Source organism: Rutilus rutilus (genome assembly GCF_951802725.1).
Source record: "Rutilus rutilus genome assembly, chromosome: 2".
Taxonomy (NCBI): domain Eukaryota; kingdom Metazoa; phylum Chordata; class Actinopteri; order Cypriniformes; family Leuciscidae; genus Rutilus; species Rutilus rutilus.
Genome location: NC_140210.1, coordinates 17,172,674 through 17,190,431, shown reverse-complemented (window position 1 = coordinate 17,190,431; position 17,758 = coordinate 17,172,674). Strand labels below are relative to the sequence as shown.

General features: G+C 37.3%; 1 long non-coding RNA gene across 1 annotated transcript; it reads left to right on the top strand.

The window, feature by feature from the left end:
- The first annotated feature begins 14,340 nt into the window (after window positions 1-14,340).
- On the top strand, window positions 14,341-15,867 carry LOC311286805. Its single transcript, XR_014626651.1, has 4 exons — window positions 14,341-14,630; window positions 14,737-14,818; window positions 14,958-15,022; window positions 15,138-15,867. It is a non-coding gene; the product is annotated as an uncharacterized lncRNA (long non-coding RNA).
- The last annotated feature ends 1,891 nt before the right edge of the window (window positions 15,868-17,758 follow it).

Below are 17,758 nucleotides of genomic sequence, written 5' to 3'. Positions count from 1 at the left end.
AAAACATACACTTAAACTTTATATTTTGATTTCACGTGGTGATATTATAATCTTAAGGGTCTAAAGATACTAACTGTATGGTCTTTTCATAATTTAATTTTGTTTTCAGAGATCGTCACATGTTGTCCCATTAATTTCCAATGCAATGCATTACATTACATTACATTACATTACATGCTAGCGATCTCTCAAAATGTATTTAATCTTTGATCAGACTACCTGGTTATCTTCCTTAGGCCCGGTAGATGTAGTTACTACAGTTTGGAGTCGAAATTCAAAGTGTAAATATGGTTTAAATGTGTAAACAGGACGCCTGACGTTGACGTTCATGTTAATTAACTAACGTATCTTTTAAATATCAAAACCAGCGATTGACGGCAAGACGTAATAATACATCGACAAATTCCATGTCAGTACATTGTAAAAGTACTCTGGGAAGACAATGTTATATCAGTACATTCGTAATATTCTATTTATTTTTGTTTTACTCACTCACTCGTTGACTCGGTCGGTGTCAGGTCCGGGTTTGTTGATGGTTGCTATGACAAACGCTCGATAATCCGAGCTGCTGATTGGCCCAAAACGCTCGATAAACGCTCGATAAATCCGAGCTGCTGATTGGCCCAAAGCTGACAACGCTCGATAATCCGAGCTGCTGATTGGCCCAAAGCTGAAAACGCTCGACAAACGCTTGATTACAACTAACCGCTGATTGGTTGGCATCCAGAGACCATTGCTGGGCATAGAGCGCAAGGATGACACGCAAATTCGTGAAGCGTTCCTCATTTTTATTAATTATTAGTTATTAATTATGAAATTACTGTAATTATTGATAGTTTACACTGTATCAAGTGAAAAAAAACACTGTTTAAGCGTGCAATACGCAGCCTTAACGCTAGAGCGCAGCATCGCACTGCAGTCTGGCGCTAGAGCGTCTCACTGGAATTTACTGAATTTACATCTTTAACAGAACAGAAACATTTAGTTTCCAAGCAAAAACATGTTATACATATTTGTAATGATTGCATTTACCATCCTAATGTTTCCTCAGCCGATTTTAATCAACCGTATCTTAATCTGACGGTATAATCGTTAATGATCATTCTGAATCTGCGTCATCTTTTACTCAAACTAGCAGATTTCGACACGGATTTATTAAATATGTTTATATAGACTAAATACTAATGTATAAAGTAATTAAAATTCATTTACCATGCATATGTGTTGTTTTCGCTGTCTTGGTTGACCAATGTGTGTCGTTTTTCTCGGCTTATTGTTTTTCTTTAGTACCTGAAAACACACAGCGAAAACGAGAATTATATACACTAAAGTGTATTTAAATTTGCATTCACCACAAACAAAACGTGACTAACGGTGTGTTACTAAATAAATGTTTGTACATAAATTAATTTCTTGCTTCGTAATTGAGAGGAATTGCAGGACAAACGCTTTTCGCTGCATTCAGGACTAAAACTTTATCCTTTTGAGCATCATCTGACAGATCAAACTGTAAAGAAACAATAAAAGTCGATGTTCAAAACAAAATTATGCTAGAGTTGAGACTGAAAGGTCGTCTAACTTGTTGTGTATCGCTAAACTAAACTGAAGTAGTAATAGACGTAAATATGACTGGATATCATATTTGTCAATCATTGTATTTCTCTAAACGTCAGTTGAAACATTCATGACTATTTTCAGCAATTATTAATTGAGTGAAAAGGACAAATACAGTTTAACCCTCTAGCCGCCACAGTCGAGTTTACTCGACAAGATGCGGCACTGAATAAAACGGCCGATTTTGTCAAACAGGGTGTCAAATTTCGTTCGACCTCCCCTCCACTAGTTAGCATACATGTCATACTTCATCCCCGACTCAAAAAAATGTCATGTTTCTATACAAAATCTTCGAGCTAGAGCGCATTGAATCAGTGCGAACAAAAGCGGAGCTAGTGTGCGAGTGAGCCATTTTATCAGATCAATATTGTCAACGTCAGCGAGTATTTGCATTAGATTATTATTATTATTATCATCTAATGGCATCAATAAAGCTTACCCGCAATGAAGTGTTGGGTGTTCTATTCGCGGACCCTGATTCTGAAGGGGAATAACGTTATCTGCCTTCAGAAAATGACGGTGATTCTGAAAGTGAAAGTATAGCCCTACACCAAGCACAAACGGTGAATCATTTGCCCAATATATATGGTCCTTTGCCCAATGTCAGTGGTGGGAACAATGTTTCCCGGGGTCGGAGTGTTCATTGCGAAGTTAGCAGGCGTGTTAGTGTTGTGGGGAACGAGGCGGGAGATGTTTACCGCGCTCGCCATGGTGACCGCGTGCCTCTCCGCAATCGCGGCGACAGTATTGTGGTGGAGGCTTTGTCTAATGCCACTGGGTATGTTAGACGAGGTCGAAGTATTCATAGGACAGTTAGGGGGCAACGTGGAGGCAGGGTGGGGAGTCGCAATGACAAAGACAGTAGTCCGAGCTGTGCACACTCGGCGCGCGCGCGAGACAGATCTGGCCGCGCCCGCGCTGCTCGTAGCAGGAGCAGAGGCAGTGTGACACGGAGCAGAGGGGCTATTAGTCTATCGCAAGACCACACCATGAAACACTACAAGAAATGTCACCTGGATGGATAGGGAGTCATTATCTCTACAGCAAAAGCTCTGCAACATAAATTCTTTTTTTTTTTTTTTGTCTGCCATTTATTAGTAATGATTTACACTGTTGATTTACTATCTATTTCCCTGACCATTTTAGTGTACAATATGTGTTCTTTTTTGTGTGTTCATGTCCTTATGATGTGTGCGTCTATGTCAGCTAAAACAACAACAACCAAAAAAAAAAAAAACACACACACACACACACAAAAAAAACTAACATTGTCTCTCGTCTTGTCTCGTCATCTCACTCATGATCTGTGGCATGCCATGGCGAGTGAGCTTTTGAACTAAACAGGTTTTGTCTACTTGTGTTTGTGTGTCATATGAATAATATGTGCACCATACATGGAATCAGAGTGCCTACTGTATGTAGTAAATGGAAAATCTCTACAGCAAAAGGCCAATCGCTACATGCATTCAGTTTGTTTCTATTATTAGTAATGATTTACACAGTTTGTTCACTACTTACTATTTACCTGAGCATTCAGTATTGTGCAATATAGCATACAGAAGGTGAGGGACATTTTTGGGGGAAAGAAGTGCTGCATTTTATCTTTTAAACATGTGACTTTTCATGAAAATTCTATAATCCAAGATGGCCGCCACTATATGACGTCATAATATGCAAATTAGATGGGAAAATGTAATTCCTACATAAACTTTGGGTCATCCTTAATATTTCTCTAATTTACAGAAAGTCTCTATCTTTTATCACTTTTAATATATAGCCTTTTGAAATTAAGATGTCAAAATCGAACGTTTTAGGAAAAAACCTCTGGCGCCTAAAGGGTTAAAGGGGCTATATGCAACTTTTTCCCCAAAATAAACGTAACAATAGCCTTTTTATTTGACCATTTTTGACTCAAACATCTCCTGATGAGCATACTGACACCTTGTCAGCTCACAGTGGGTGCACCTATAAGCCTGTATCCTATTTTTCCTATTTTCTGTCGGGTCGGATTTTTCGCGCGCTGTCTGCGGATGTGACGTCAAGCGCGTTCATGTTAAACGTTTCAGATCACTCTGCCACCACCGCTAGTCAGCAAACAAACTTAGTTTCTCAAACAATATATGTATTTGACTGTTCTTACCTCTGTAAACATAATGTTGACTTCTTTGCAGCGGATGACTTGTGAAGTGTGCACGTACGAGAGCGAGCAGAAAGGAAGAGCAGTTCCGTTTTTTGGCCACAGGTGTCAGTCGCGAGTTTAAATTTCAGAAAATCGCATATAGCCTCTTTAAGATTTCTGAGACTTCATAAAAAAAAATAAAGAATTGCCAGTGCTTTGTCAGCTTTTTTCGGTTTGAACAATTAGAATATTTATGAACAATTATTACTTATTTTAATATATACTTTTATTAAAAAAGTTAAATAATCACCATCAAACTTATGTTTATGTTATGGCAAAATGTGTGGGGAATCAGAGGTGTGTTTGGACCAAATACTTCATTTGTGCTTTAATTTTGTACATAATTTGTACTGCCTCTACAAAAAAGGGCAATAAGAAAGACAACAGGAAAGGAAAGAGAATGAGATGCCATGTAAATAAAGCACAGAAAGACTTAATAAAACATTATTGACATTATCATATGAAAAAAGAATGCAACCAATATTTTAGAAGTAGCTATATCACCGCTTGAGACTTTCTCCTGTCAGTCTCGCATTAGCGTCTCACTGGCACTGGTAACCATGTCTTGAACATTGGGGAGACCGTAACAATTAAAAATTCATTAAAAATATACATCATATGCATATATGATCATTCACATTCTACTTTGAAGCAGCTCTAATAAGACATTAGTGTCTTTATTAAGCTCAAGTCAGCTGAATTATAAGACGAAATGGCTGATGCCATCCTTTCAGCATCTCTTCTCCTTATGTAGACCTGCAGAGCATCCATTTTGGTACCCGGTCTGGCTTCCTGCTTCCTAACGCACTTGGTGAAGCTGAAAAGGGGGGACACACACAATTAAATCAAGCCCCAACACAACAAATTCTTAACTGCCTGCATCCTCTGTTAGACATGCAAACCATACCCTTTTCTGTCCTGATCCACTGCCTCATACAGGTCCTTGAAGGACATGTTGGCAAATTTGCGGAAGCCTACTCGCATCAGGTCTTCCTGGGCTGGTGTGCCAGTGCCCTTTCAAACCCGGTGCTAGCTGATGGCAGCCATCATGTCAGGGAACAGGGCAGCATATCAGAGCAAGGCATCCTTGTTCCCCATGATGGCAGACTGGGTGGTGTCTCCTCCCTCATGCTCCCGTTGATGGACGGCAAGCACCATGGATGCATTAACAATATTATTGTATAGCAACCATTTTAAGGTTTTACCCCGGTACTGGCCGAACTGCAGGGCGCTCTCGCTCAGCACGAGGTGGTGACTTGATGTGCTGACACACGAGTGATGGCCTCCTCCTTCACCCTTATAGCAGGCCATGAGTGTCCCGGAGTGTGATTTCTCCTGTAGACAGCAGCGAGGGCCGGGGTGAGTTCACCAGTGGGCTCTCTTTGAAACTAAGGATTGAAATCCATTTTCTACAAGACGCACACAAATGACAATCAAATCAATACTGTCAAATTTTCTTTAAATTGTAATCATTTTGATCAAAACCTGTAATAATTGCTTTAGAAAGTTCATTCCTTCTGTCTAAATGAATATATGATGTTTGCTAACTGCATGATTTGTATTAGAACTGTTATGACAGTCACCTCAGATAACAGATAATATCTTGTATATATATCAATATAATATCTTGTAGTCTGGAAACTTGTATTTTCTGTAAAGCTGCTTGGAAATGATGTGTAGTGAAAAGCACTATACAAATAAATGTGAATCGAATTGAATACTTTAAAATAATAAGAGGCACATAATCAACCACCCAGCCTTGCAAAATTAATCATAGTTTTACTAAAGTAACTGTATTAAAATAACACAGTACAACAACAGTACAGTAACCATGAACTTATCATTGCTTAACTAGTAAGTAAAATTTATGGCATAATGCTTTCATTTTTTCAAAATATAAATTTCAGGCACATAAAATCTTACAAAACCACACAGAATTGCGGAAAATTAACCATGGTTTTTAACACAGTAACTATAGATCAAGAAAATAAATCAACATGACAAAGCCATTGCTTCATATTAACATTCATGATCATTCAACCATGACATTTAAAATTATTTCATTATTTATTTTATTTTTATATACATTTATTTTTTATATTTATTTATATAAAATGTAACCTTTCTTCCTGGAACTAACCTGTTTGTAACTGTCTCTTCCATCTCACCATATAACTGGACGTAAGTGCCATATACAGCTTGTAACACATGGGTTTAGTGCTACTGGCTCAAAGCCTGTATGTGCTGTTACACAGCCCACCAATCTGGTCACACCTGTGTACTACCTACAACATGAGAATGTTTATTACTACTTTGTTAGGATGATTTATTTAATATTTGGTATGTGGAGGTTGTGTGTTTTTTCAGGGTTCGTACAAGGTGCTTAAAATGCTTGAAATACTTGAATTTGACTTGAAATTTATGATTTATGAAATGGAACTTAAATTTTTGAAAGACAATATATGTGAAATTACTGTTTAATTTTATTGATAAAGCAATCTTTTCACACAAAATTATATCTTTATCAGATAGGCTGAAGCTTTAGAACCATTTTGCATGGCTATGAGTCTGATATTGTTCATAAATATCCAAGTATATGATACAGCTTTCATTCTTCAGGTCAATCATATTCATGAGGTGGAAAATCTGTTTGAATGCGATATCTTCGTCATAGTAACCTTTCAATGGTTAAAGTTTCCACAGTCATTGCATCTGCTGCACTTTATTTTGTACCTTTATTTTATTTTGTTTAATTTGTTTCTTTTTGTTTACCTATTTATCTGTATGAACCCTGGTTTTGTGTATAGTACTTATTAAAAGAATTAACTGGACTTAACACTCTGGTCTTGTCATATTTCATAGCTATACCTTGGGTATCTCCCTACAACAGACATTCTCTACCAGGGACAGTTAGCTGCAGTGCCCACAGGTGCACATGTTGAGACAGAATAATTTGTAATTGTAGAGGGAGCCTTGAAATATCTGTTTTTCGCTTAATTAATAACACTATCCCCCGGTTTCACAGACAAGGCTTAAGTCTAGTCCTAGACTAAAATGTAAATCTGAGCTATTTCAACTGAAAGAAACTTGCACTGACTGATCTTAAACCATGTCAGTGCATTTGTTTTGTCTTAAGATGCACACCAGTAATGCCTTTTTCTAAGGCATGTTTATAAAAATTACTTAAACGCCTAATTGAACTATGACCTAATCCTGGCTTAATCTAAGCCCTGTCTGTGAAACCAGGCCTAAATCATACCAAAATTAACCTAAATGCATGGGTTTCAAATTTTTGATAGCTCCGTTAGCATTTGCTATGAGCATTAGCCTAATTTAGCTATAATGCTAATGTTTTACCACTCATACACATGTCTGCCCCATTCTCTCTTGCGCGGCTGCTTCGCTAGCATCGTCGGATGCCGATCGCGATGCGGGAGTTAAGACCGCAGTTTGACGACAAAACCATTGCTGCATATTAATATTCATCATGATGATCATATTTCATGACATTTGGAATAAAATGTAAATACGAAAAATACAATGCAAACAGGTGTTTGCCCTTACCCTTACCTCTTACTTTATGCACGTTTGAAGCAAAAAAAAAAAAGTATTAAAAAATCAGTTGATCTGTAATAAAATCTGGTTAAAATGTTCAAAGCACTGCGTAGTACTGTTGAGCAATACCTCCCCCACTTCGCAAAACGCGCTCGGTAATGGTCCCGCCCACAGGCCAATCAGGATGCAGGCTTAGTGGAACTTTCGAGAAGGACCAATGACAAACCTCACATCATGACCATATAGGGATGCACTCTAAGTGGAACTCCGCTGCGACCAGTGGCGAGCAAGTGGATGGGCCAATCAGAACGCTGGGAACGTGGAACATACGGAACTATGTGGAACCGAAGATCGTCTCGCAGAACCTGATTGATCTTCTCTGTGGGCCGGCCGCCCTGTGCCCCCCAGAGCCACAGGGAGCACACAGTAACCCTGAACTCCAGGGTAATGCTCCCCAACCCCCAATGGGGTCATCTGTGGGGTTGTGGGATGTTTGTACTGCTTAAATGAGACAAATTGCTGAATTTGGCATAATCTGGGGGCGGATTTGGCAGGGTGTTTGAGACTTGCATATTAAGTAGCCATGTGCTTCCTGAGGCATTCATGTTTGTTATGTAGCCATGTGCTACTGTCACAGTATCATTAGAACATATTAATCTAAAAATATATACAAAATTTAAATTATATTGTTAAATAAGTGTATTAAATAAATGTAAATTGTAAACTGTAATATTGAAATTAGACTTAATATTTTACATTTATTCATTTTGCAGACGCTTTTATCCAAAGCGACTTACAAATTAGGAATAGGTTGTGAAAAGGCAAAAAAACACAAGTGCTCAAAATACAGATTCAGACATTGCTTAGAGCACAAGCTAGGGAGGGATTAAAGGAAAGTGAAAGCATAGAATTTTTTTATTATTATTATTATTTTTTTGATGATGCGGATGATGAGTGCTCAGAGAAGAGATGAGTTTTCAGTTGTCTTTTGAATGTTGCCAGGGATTCTGTATTCCAGATGAAGGCAGGGAGATCATTCCACCCCGCAGGGAACAGTGAACGGAAATGTTGAGTGATTTTGTGCCTCTCTGTGATGATACCACCAGCCGTCGCTCATTTATTTGTTACGTAAATAAATTATTCATTTAAATACTCTTTATACCATGGTCTGGGTGAATACTCGATTCTGACTGGCTGCAGGGTGTCCATTAAAAAGTGATAGAGGACACCTAGTAAAGGAGTTCTGGTTAAACTGACTGTTTACCGTTCGAAATTAATAAATAAATGCGCTGGCTACATCAGCTGTGAGTAACCATAGCAACAGGCAGTCAAAGTATCCGTTTACAATTTATTGTATCAAAACAAAACTGAAGGGTTATACGAGCTGAGCGGACTATAAATATCTCCGAAATCAAGTTATTGTTTGTAAAAACTTTAGATTTCGATTGTAAAACTAATTAAAACATAAACTAATTTTAAAGTTTTAAAAATGTGTTATTTGGCAAGTGACCATGGTATAAGCGGTTTAATGCCCTTCGAGGTGTCCATTGTCGTATTAATGGACTTCGGCGGAGGCAACCGTCCGACGCGCTCGCCGTGGTCCATAATACCTGACAATGGACACCTCGGGCCCGTTCTTCGTACGTCGCTAACTCAGTTAGCTGGATTTGATTGTTGACGATTTGGCATGATCTTGGATTGTTTGGTTCTTCGAAGCTCATCCTGGACTTGCTGTCATAGCAACAGGTGCGCAATCTTAAACCTGCTCGGGAGCAGGCTTATTTCATGTAAACAGGATTAGACTGCGGCTCATAAGCGGAACTGATACGGGAAGTCCAGCGCAGCGCGATAGTGCACTTTCTGAGATATATATTTTTTCTCGTGACTCGTGAGATTGTCGTTACATTATTAATTTGTTGGAAACGCACATTTATTTTCGACTTGTCGGAGTCGGGCTTAAACTACAGCACAAACTGTTTGCATTGCCCTAAGATTATTTGCGAGTGGCTCTTTCCTTTACACTATTGGAGATGCGGAGAACTTGATGGAAAGTGCTGTCTGTACGTCGTGTCATTCGGAGTTTACCTGGCGCTTTTAGGTTTAAAAATAATAGTGAAACACTAAAAAGTGTTTTAGTTTTTTTTTTTTTTTGTGGCATTTCCAAGCCAGTTTAGACCCAATGTTGTAAAACAGTTTTTTTAAAGCAAGTTTTTTTTTTTTTTAGGCTATCATAATTTTTATGAGGATCATGCAATCGTGACCATGCCGATTACAATAGCCTATATGTCACTCAGGCTTAAAGGGATACTCCACTTTAAAATGAAAATTCATACTCACCCTCATGTTGTTTCAAACCGGTATGAATTTCTTTCTTCTGCTGAACAGAAAGGAAGATATTTAGAAGAATGTCAGTAACCAGACAGTTGACTTCCATAGTAGGAAAAAATTATACTATGGAAGTCAGTGAGACCAGAAACTGTCTGGTTACTGATATTCTTCTAAATATCTTCCTTTCTGTTCATCAGAAGAAAGAAATTCATACAGGTTTGAAACAACATGAGGGTGAGTATATGATGACAGAATTTTCATTTTAAAGTGGAGTATCCCTTTAACGTGATTGGTACCAAGACTATAGGCTGCCATCAAGGCCTCAATGAAGGGGATTATGTGAACAGAAAGGGGGTTCACAATGTAAATGTGCAGCCCAGTTACTATTGTGATTCTTAATATTCCAGATTATATCAAATAAAAAAAGGCATTTGACTAAAATCTTCCATATCACAAATGTGAAAGCAAAATGGCCAGGATCTGTGCATGACTGAAGAATTTTCAGAGATTCACATTTATGCACATTATTTGAAAGTGGTAAGGAAAGTTCCACAATTAAATATCAAGCTCACTGTATTACATACACTTATGCTGATCCTAACAGAACTGCATTTTTTCATAGGTGATTATGACATGTTCCTGCCTGCAGACAGGTGTTTTATGACCCCATTCCCTGACCCAAACCAGTTACAATGCAGCTCTAGCCAGGACAAGGGCACACAATGAAATGAACTTTGGCTAACTAAAGGGAAGATTTCAGTGTCTGAAAAGTCTGAGGGTTGCACACCTGACAGGGCCTGTGACATTGTTGCATATACAACATTGCCAAAAAAAAAAAAAAAAAAAAAAACCTTTTCATTAAATGTTTAATAAAAGACAAATATGCTTAGTTCCTTGAGTTTTATTTCAATTGTTCTTTGTAAAGACAAGCCAGTGGTCAAGTGTCTGCAACAAGAGATATTAGACACATGCCTCATGCAACAAATAAAAAGGAAAAGTTGGCTATACACTGCCCACCTGTAGGCCTATATCTCCTCTGTCTGTGCAGACTCTTCTGTAGGCCTTTCTGTAGATGTGGAATCCTGCAACTTATATTGCAGCCATAAAGCATACAAGTATAAATTAAGTAAAGTTATTTATGCACTTGCAGGTAGGCTAGTTCCTCCATATGACAGTTATCTGAGAGGGTTTATTCACTGTCCAGTGCAATGGAAACAAATGGACATTACAAAGTCTTATCCTTTCTTTCCTTTGGAAAGTTAGAAAATGTCCACTTACTGCACATATTTCAGCCACCACTTTCTTGGGAACAGATACAAGTGTTGGTGTATTATGTAAAAGTGCACAAAAGAGGAAAACAATTTTAATAATTGCATAATTACTTTGTTCATTGTAATGTCAGAGTCACCACACTAGAACATGGGAACAAATAAAAGTGAAGTGCAAAAATATTCTACATAATGGTAATTTTTAGTTATATTATAGTCTCTTTTATAAAAGGCACTGTTAAATAAATGGTTGTCTGTTTATAAAAGCAATCAAGAAAAAGGCTGAGAAAATTTTTTGAAAAGATCTTACTCTCCTACACTGTAAAATAATTTTTTCTGCATTAAATTAAGGCCGTAGTCATTTCAACTGTTAAATCTTGAGTAATGATGAATTGCTTTGACTTGTGAAAGTGAAAACTGATAAACTTATGTTAATGTAAAAATATTTTGCCATGAGTTATTGATCACATTTTTCCCGAGTGTAGTTCATTGTAATGACATTGTGTTTTCCTCTTTTGTGCACTTTTACATAATACACCAACACTTGTATCTGTTCCCAAGAAAGTGGTGGCTGAAATATGTGCAGTAAGTGGACATTTTCTAACTTTCCAAAGGAAAGAAAGTATAAGACTTTGTAATGTCCATTTGTTTCCATTGCACTGGACAGTGAATAAACCCTCTCAGATAACTGTCATATGGAGGAACTAGCCTACCTGCAAGTGCATAAATAACTTTACTTAATTTATACTTGTATGCTTTATGGCTGCAATAAAAGTTGCAGGATTCCACATCTACAGAAAGGCCTACAGAAGAGTCTGCACAGACAGAGGAGATATAGGCCTACAGGTGGGCAGTGTATAGCCAACTTTTCCTTTTTATTTGTTGCATGAGGCATGTGTCTAATATCTCTTGTTGCAGGCACTTGACCACTGGCTTTTCTGTACAAAGAACAATTGAAATAAAACTCAAGGAACTAAGCATATTTGTCTTTAATTAAACATTTATGAAAAGTGTTTTTTTGGCAATGTTGTGTAATATGGCACATGCAACAATGTCACAGACCCTGTCAGGTGTGCAACCTTTTCAGACACTGAAATCTTCCCTTTAGTTAGCCAAAGTTCATTTCATTGTGTGCCCTTGTCCTGGCTAGAGCTGCATTGTAACTGGTTTGGGTCAGGGAATGGGGTCATAAAACACCTGTCTGCAGGCAGGAACATGTCATAATCACCTATGAAAAAATGCAGTTCTGTTAGGATCAGCATAAGTGTATGTAATACAGTGAGCTTGATATTTAATTGTGGAACTTTCCTTACCACTTTCAAATAATGTGCATAAATGTGAATCTCTGAAAATTCTTAAGTCATGCACAGATCCTGGCCATTTTGCTTTCACATTTGTGATATGGAAGATTTTAATCAACTGCCTTTTTTTAACCCTCAGATGGTCCTCGGTCACTTCTGACCGAATAATTTTCTGTTTTGAATTTTAAAAAATCACAGCTTCATCGGAAGGTTATGATACTTGGTGACTTTTATGGCATTAGGTATGTGAATAAAAAAAAAAAAATTGAGGTCATGATCCCAGCATGCTAAGTGGTTGTAAAAAAAATAGTCACACTCAGTGTCTTCGGTCAAAAATGACCGACCCATAGGAAATGAATGGGAAATTTACAAAAACACAAAAAATTCTCTGAATTCTCTTTGAATTCTCAAAATTCTCTGAATTTTTGTCTGTACAATCTACAAATCGGCCACGATTCTAAAAAAAAGTACACCGCAGTAAAGGGGTGACACTCTACAATATCAAGAGTGCAAAAAATTCACACCCACCCACACACACACACACACATACAAACACACTTTTATACACATACACACCAATAAATTCAGATTACAAAAAACCTGTTTTGAATTTTTAAAAATCACAGCTTCATCGGAAGGTTACGAAACTTGGACTTCCCGTATCAGCTCCGCTTATGAAGCCGCAGTCTAATCCTGTTTACATGAAAAAAGCCTGCTCCCGAGCAGGTTTAAGCTTGCGCACCTGTTGCTATGACAGCAAGTCCAGGATGAGCGTCGAAGAACCAAACAATCCAAGATCATGCCAAATCGCCAACAATCAAATCCAGCTAACTGAGTTAGCGACGTACGAAGAACGGGCCCCAGATCTCAGAGCCTAGGCTGCCTTGAGACGCGGTTTTTGACGGCATGCTTATGGGGTGGGTAGCTAGCGGATCGTTAGGAAAGATTAGATGAATGTGATCATTTATGTTTGGGCCTGAAATCGCTGATACAACTTTTAACTTTGACCTCAATACCAAAACTACGTCTGGGAAATAATTGGGCACAAAATGTTGTTTTGAGTTGAAATATTTTATCTCACTCACTTGAAATAAACGTGAAGCTTCCGCGAAGAAAAGTTTGCAGCAAGTGTATGGCGTTTATTTAGTCTCAAAACTCGCGCATCCTGTGCACGCGCCTATATTTTATGTGCGCGAGTTTTGAGACTAAATAAACGCCATACAAGTGGCTTTGAGCCAAAGACAAACGATCAAGTTCAAACAAGACTATTAAGAGTGACATTTTAAGGGATAATAATGTATATCATTGATTGTACACTTATTACACCGACTTTTTTTTAACCACATAATTACGGGGACATACTGAATTGAGATTAATGTTTTAAATCTTACCTGTTTATAAATCCATTTTGTACAGCGTACAAAACAATCGTCCAAAAAACGGAGACGCAAGACGGCAAGATGCATTTGAATGAAACGAGAGAGCGCGTCCGTTGCGATCATAGATAGGTTGCGATACAAGGATGTGCGCTGTGTTATAATGCGTTGCTATTGACGACGGTCATTATAAGGAAGGAAATGCCACAGAATATAAAATTGCTTAAAAAAGTGCATAGAGCTGCTTGTTTTATTTGTTGTTTGTTGATTTTCAAAAATGAAACTGTTAGTGTTAGTGTGGGCATCAGTTATTTTTGAACACTTTCATCTCGTTTAACCGTGATAATATTGATAATCAGATCATTTTGGTCACTATAATTGTGATATGAAATTTTCATACCGTCCCATCCCTATCCCTTTTTTACTTAAGGTCTTTGAAGAAAGCATACAGAATGAGACTCTCCTCCCAACTCTCACTGAAGGTTTAATTACTTTAATCCCGAAACCCAAGAAAGATTTACTTTTAATTGACAATTGGCGTCCTGTATCTTTGCCCAACAATGATTAACCCCGGTTAAATAAAAGGAAATTAAGTTTAATTTATTAACAATTTATTAACATCTTATTTCCCTAATAAATGTTGAAAAGTGAAGTATAAAAGTGATTAAAGAAAAAAAATCGAAGTTTTAAGTTATTTAGGTGATTGGTGATTGACCAATGAGAGCGCTCCGTCATCACGCGCCTGCGTAACGAGGAGAGAGAGCTGAGCATGATAGAGGAGAAAAGACGTGAGCTGATCTTTGCGATCTAAGTTAAAGGAATATAGTCAAAAGAAAACCTTCTAAAAAGTAGAAATGAGTTAAATAGATTAATTTCATACCATGCAGTGTATGGAGAAGCTGACTGAATATTGTTGAGTCACATTTTACTCCGGGGTAATATCACCGACGCCATTGTTGGCCATGCGTGCCTGTGAGACGCGCATGTGTTAAAGGAAAAACGATGAGAGGTGAATGATTAATATATAATTTCTTGTGAAAAAAAATATATATATTGCTATGTTACATTGTTTAATTTGAAAATTTCAATTTAAATGATTATAAGTGTGGTCACAGTGAACCGCGTGGGTACACCGACGCCATTGTTGGTCATGCTGGCCTGTGAGACGCGCCTGTGTTAAAGGAAAAACGATGAGAGGTGAATGATTAATATATAATTTCTTGTGAAAAAAATAAATATATATTGCTATGTTACATTGTTTAATTTGAAAATTTCAATCTAAATGATTGTAAGTGTGGTCATAGTGAACCGCGTGGTTATTCCTTGTTCAATTTAGTTCACCAGCGCCATTGTTGGTCACATGCGCCTGTGAGAGAGAGGGAAAAAACGATTGTTTTAGAGGTAAAAAAGTATTATATAATTTTTTTGTATGTTTGATTGTTTATTTTGATTATTTCGATCTTTGATGTTAAATTATTTTTGAGTTCACTAAATGAATGCTCTGGTCTGTGATCAGGCCAGGGGTTTTTTCTTTGTGTTTCTATTTCTTCTTTTTTTTGGGTTCTACGGATTGTGATACTCCTGTGATCTTCTGTGACATCCTGTGAAACTTGACGTTTGATGGCGAGCCACCCAAATCTGCTACAGAGAAAGGAGGACAACAAATCATAAAGAAGAGGATAATATCCTTTCTTTCATTCACCAGTCTTGCTTTAAATAAGACATTCACTATCTAGAGAACTATTAAGTTCCCTGTCAGCATTGACTTGACAAATACGAGGACGGAGAAGAAACTGATCAGTACTTTGCAGAACATTGAACTCTTGATAGTGTATGGTTACCCATAGCCAAATTTGATTGATATTGAGGTCCTTATTCATTTAAACAGCTGTGATATTTTGAGAGAAAAGACACTTCGTTTATTTATTTATTTTTGTTTTTTTTATTTCATTTTATTTAATCTAAAAGGTAATGAAGTAACTTCTACTTCAAAATAATGAATCATTATCACCGTATTAATGCCTATGGGGTAATTTAGTTACCAGGCTCTGTGGCTGGCTCATCTCTCATGGGCTCAGACAAGGGAAACTCTGCTGCATGACTCTCCATGACATCAAAATTATGGCTGCAAGATAGTTTCGCAAATGTGCATACCGCAATGATTCTCAATAAATTAATACTTCAAAAAGTGATATATAGTCAAGTTTTAGGTTAATGTAGATAACAGAGAGAGAGTGATGCTTGCTTTTGCCAGAAGGAATGTAAAACATGTTGGTTATACAATTTAAAAATGTTCAATAATTTAAACTGATTTAACCAACTTTAGGCCTTATCATATTGCATACTGCGAATCGCATTATTATCAGTGTTAAAGGGCTGGTAAAACACCTTTTTTCGAAGGCTTGATTGTGTTTGTGGGGTGCACTGTAACATGTGTTCATGCTTCGCTTTTAAAAATTTGCATCATTTTTCACATATTTAACCATTATTCTACACTGCTCTGTCCCTCCTTGTAAAAATGGTCGGATAATTTCCGGCTCCCCCCCCCTCAAAAATACGCAATGGGCTCAGATTGGTTAGCTGTCCCAGTGTGTTGTGATTCGCTAACCACCAAGTGCACGTTGTTCGGAAACGTCATGCGGTGTATTATAAACAATGGTGTCAATATTGCCATACCAATTTGAGCCCGAATCAGACCCAGAGAATGTTAGTGGAGAGGATCGAGCAGAACCTGTTCAAGAACGGCTGTTAAAGGACGTTTCAGAATGTTTTTTTTATTTATTTTTATTATTTTTTTTACTGCAGATCTATTGTGATCGCTACTGACTATATGGCACTGTTACTTTTGTATTTTTAGAACGATTGTAGCCAAATATCTGTTGCCAGAACTATTAACCCAATACGAACACTAAACTTTGGCTTCACTACAGTAGCCAAATCAAACACAAAACCATGTTTAGCATGCCTGTAGATAAACAAGCATGTAGATAAACAATACATAAAAGCTATAATCAAAGAATTTACACTGATCACATAAACGACAACCACGAACATTCCAAGTTCGCTGCGCTGCTGATATTAAACAGAAGTTTGTATGTGTTTGTCGGATAAGTATGAATTAGCATTTAACAAACTGGTTTGTGGAGCCAAACAGCGTTGTCCTTCGTTTACTTCCTTGCTACAACGTACAATTAACAATACAAACTATTACAGGAAAACACATCAACGAAAAAATCATACTTGCAGGTTGTGGCTCGTAAACAACAGCTTCTGTTTTTAAAGTTGGACTTTATATATATATATATATATATATATATATATATATATATATATATATATTTGTTTTCCTTGAGAAAATTTGCAATGTATTGTACCTGATATCCAAAATAATCAATATTAATTGAATCGAAATCGAATCGAATTGTGAAATTTGTGTCAATACCCAGCCCTAATATATATATATATATAATATTATTATTTTGTATTTTTTTTTTAAATATAAAAGGATTTTAAACTGAGGACCTAGAAAGCATAGTTAAAGGCAATGTTTACTTGTTTGTATACAAGAGATATAAGGGACTTTCAGAAGTTTATGTGCTCCTCTCTGAGATCTTGTTAATAACATGTGCTCCCTGTGCGCAACACACAGGTGCTATCTCAGGCTCAGGGATATTTAGTTTTTGCCTCTTTGAGATGTTGAGAGGTATGGTTATATCTGAAATTACACAACATTTTGCAAACATGTTACATAAATTGTCAATTTGTTCTAAGCTGCCTGGATCCGACTGTTGGTTGTTGACTTTGATTTCCATCCGCTGCTTTTTTCGTGGGGGTAACCAGTCCACTCCTGCACTGTCCTGTTGAAGGAACAGACATAATCATGTAACGCTGACCAGATTTAATAAATGATTCTTAAAGAAAATCTAAAGAAAAATTGCTTCTACCATTTCGATATGAGGCGTCTGAATTGAAAAGGATATGATTTGCATCCCAGATTAAATTATTAAAGTATTTCTTTTCTAAATCTTAGTAAAATTGAGAGATAGGAAGAGGGTCTAACCCAATGCTCTTTTCCGGGTCGGCTGGGACCTGGACTGAAGTCTGTTCGGAGTTCCTGGGTTCGGTTGTGAAGTGGTT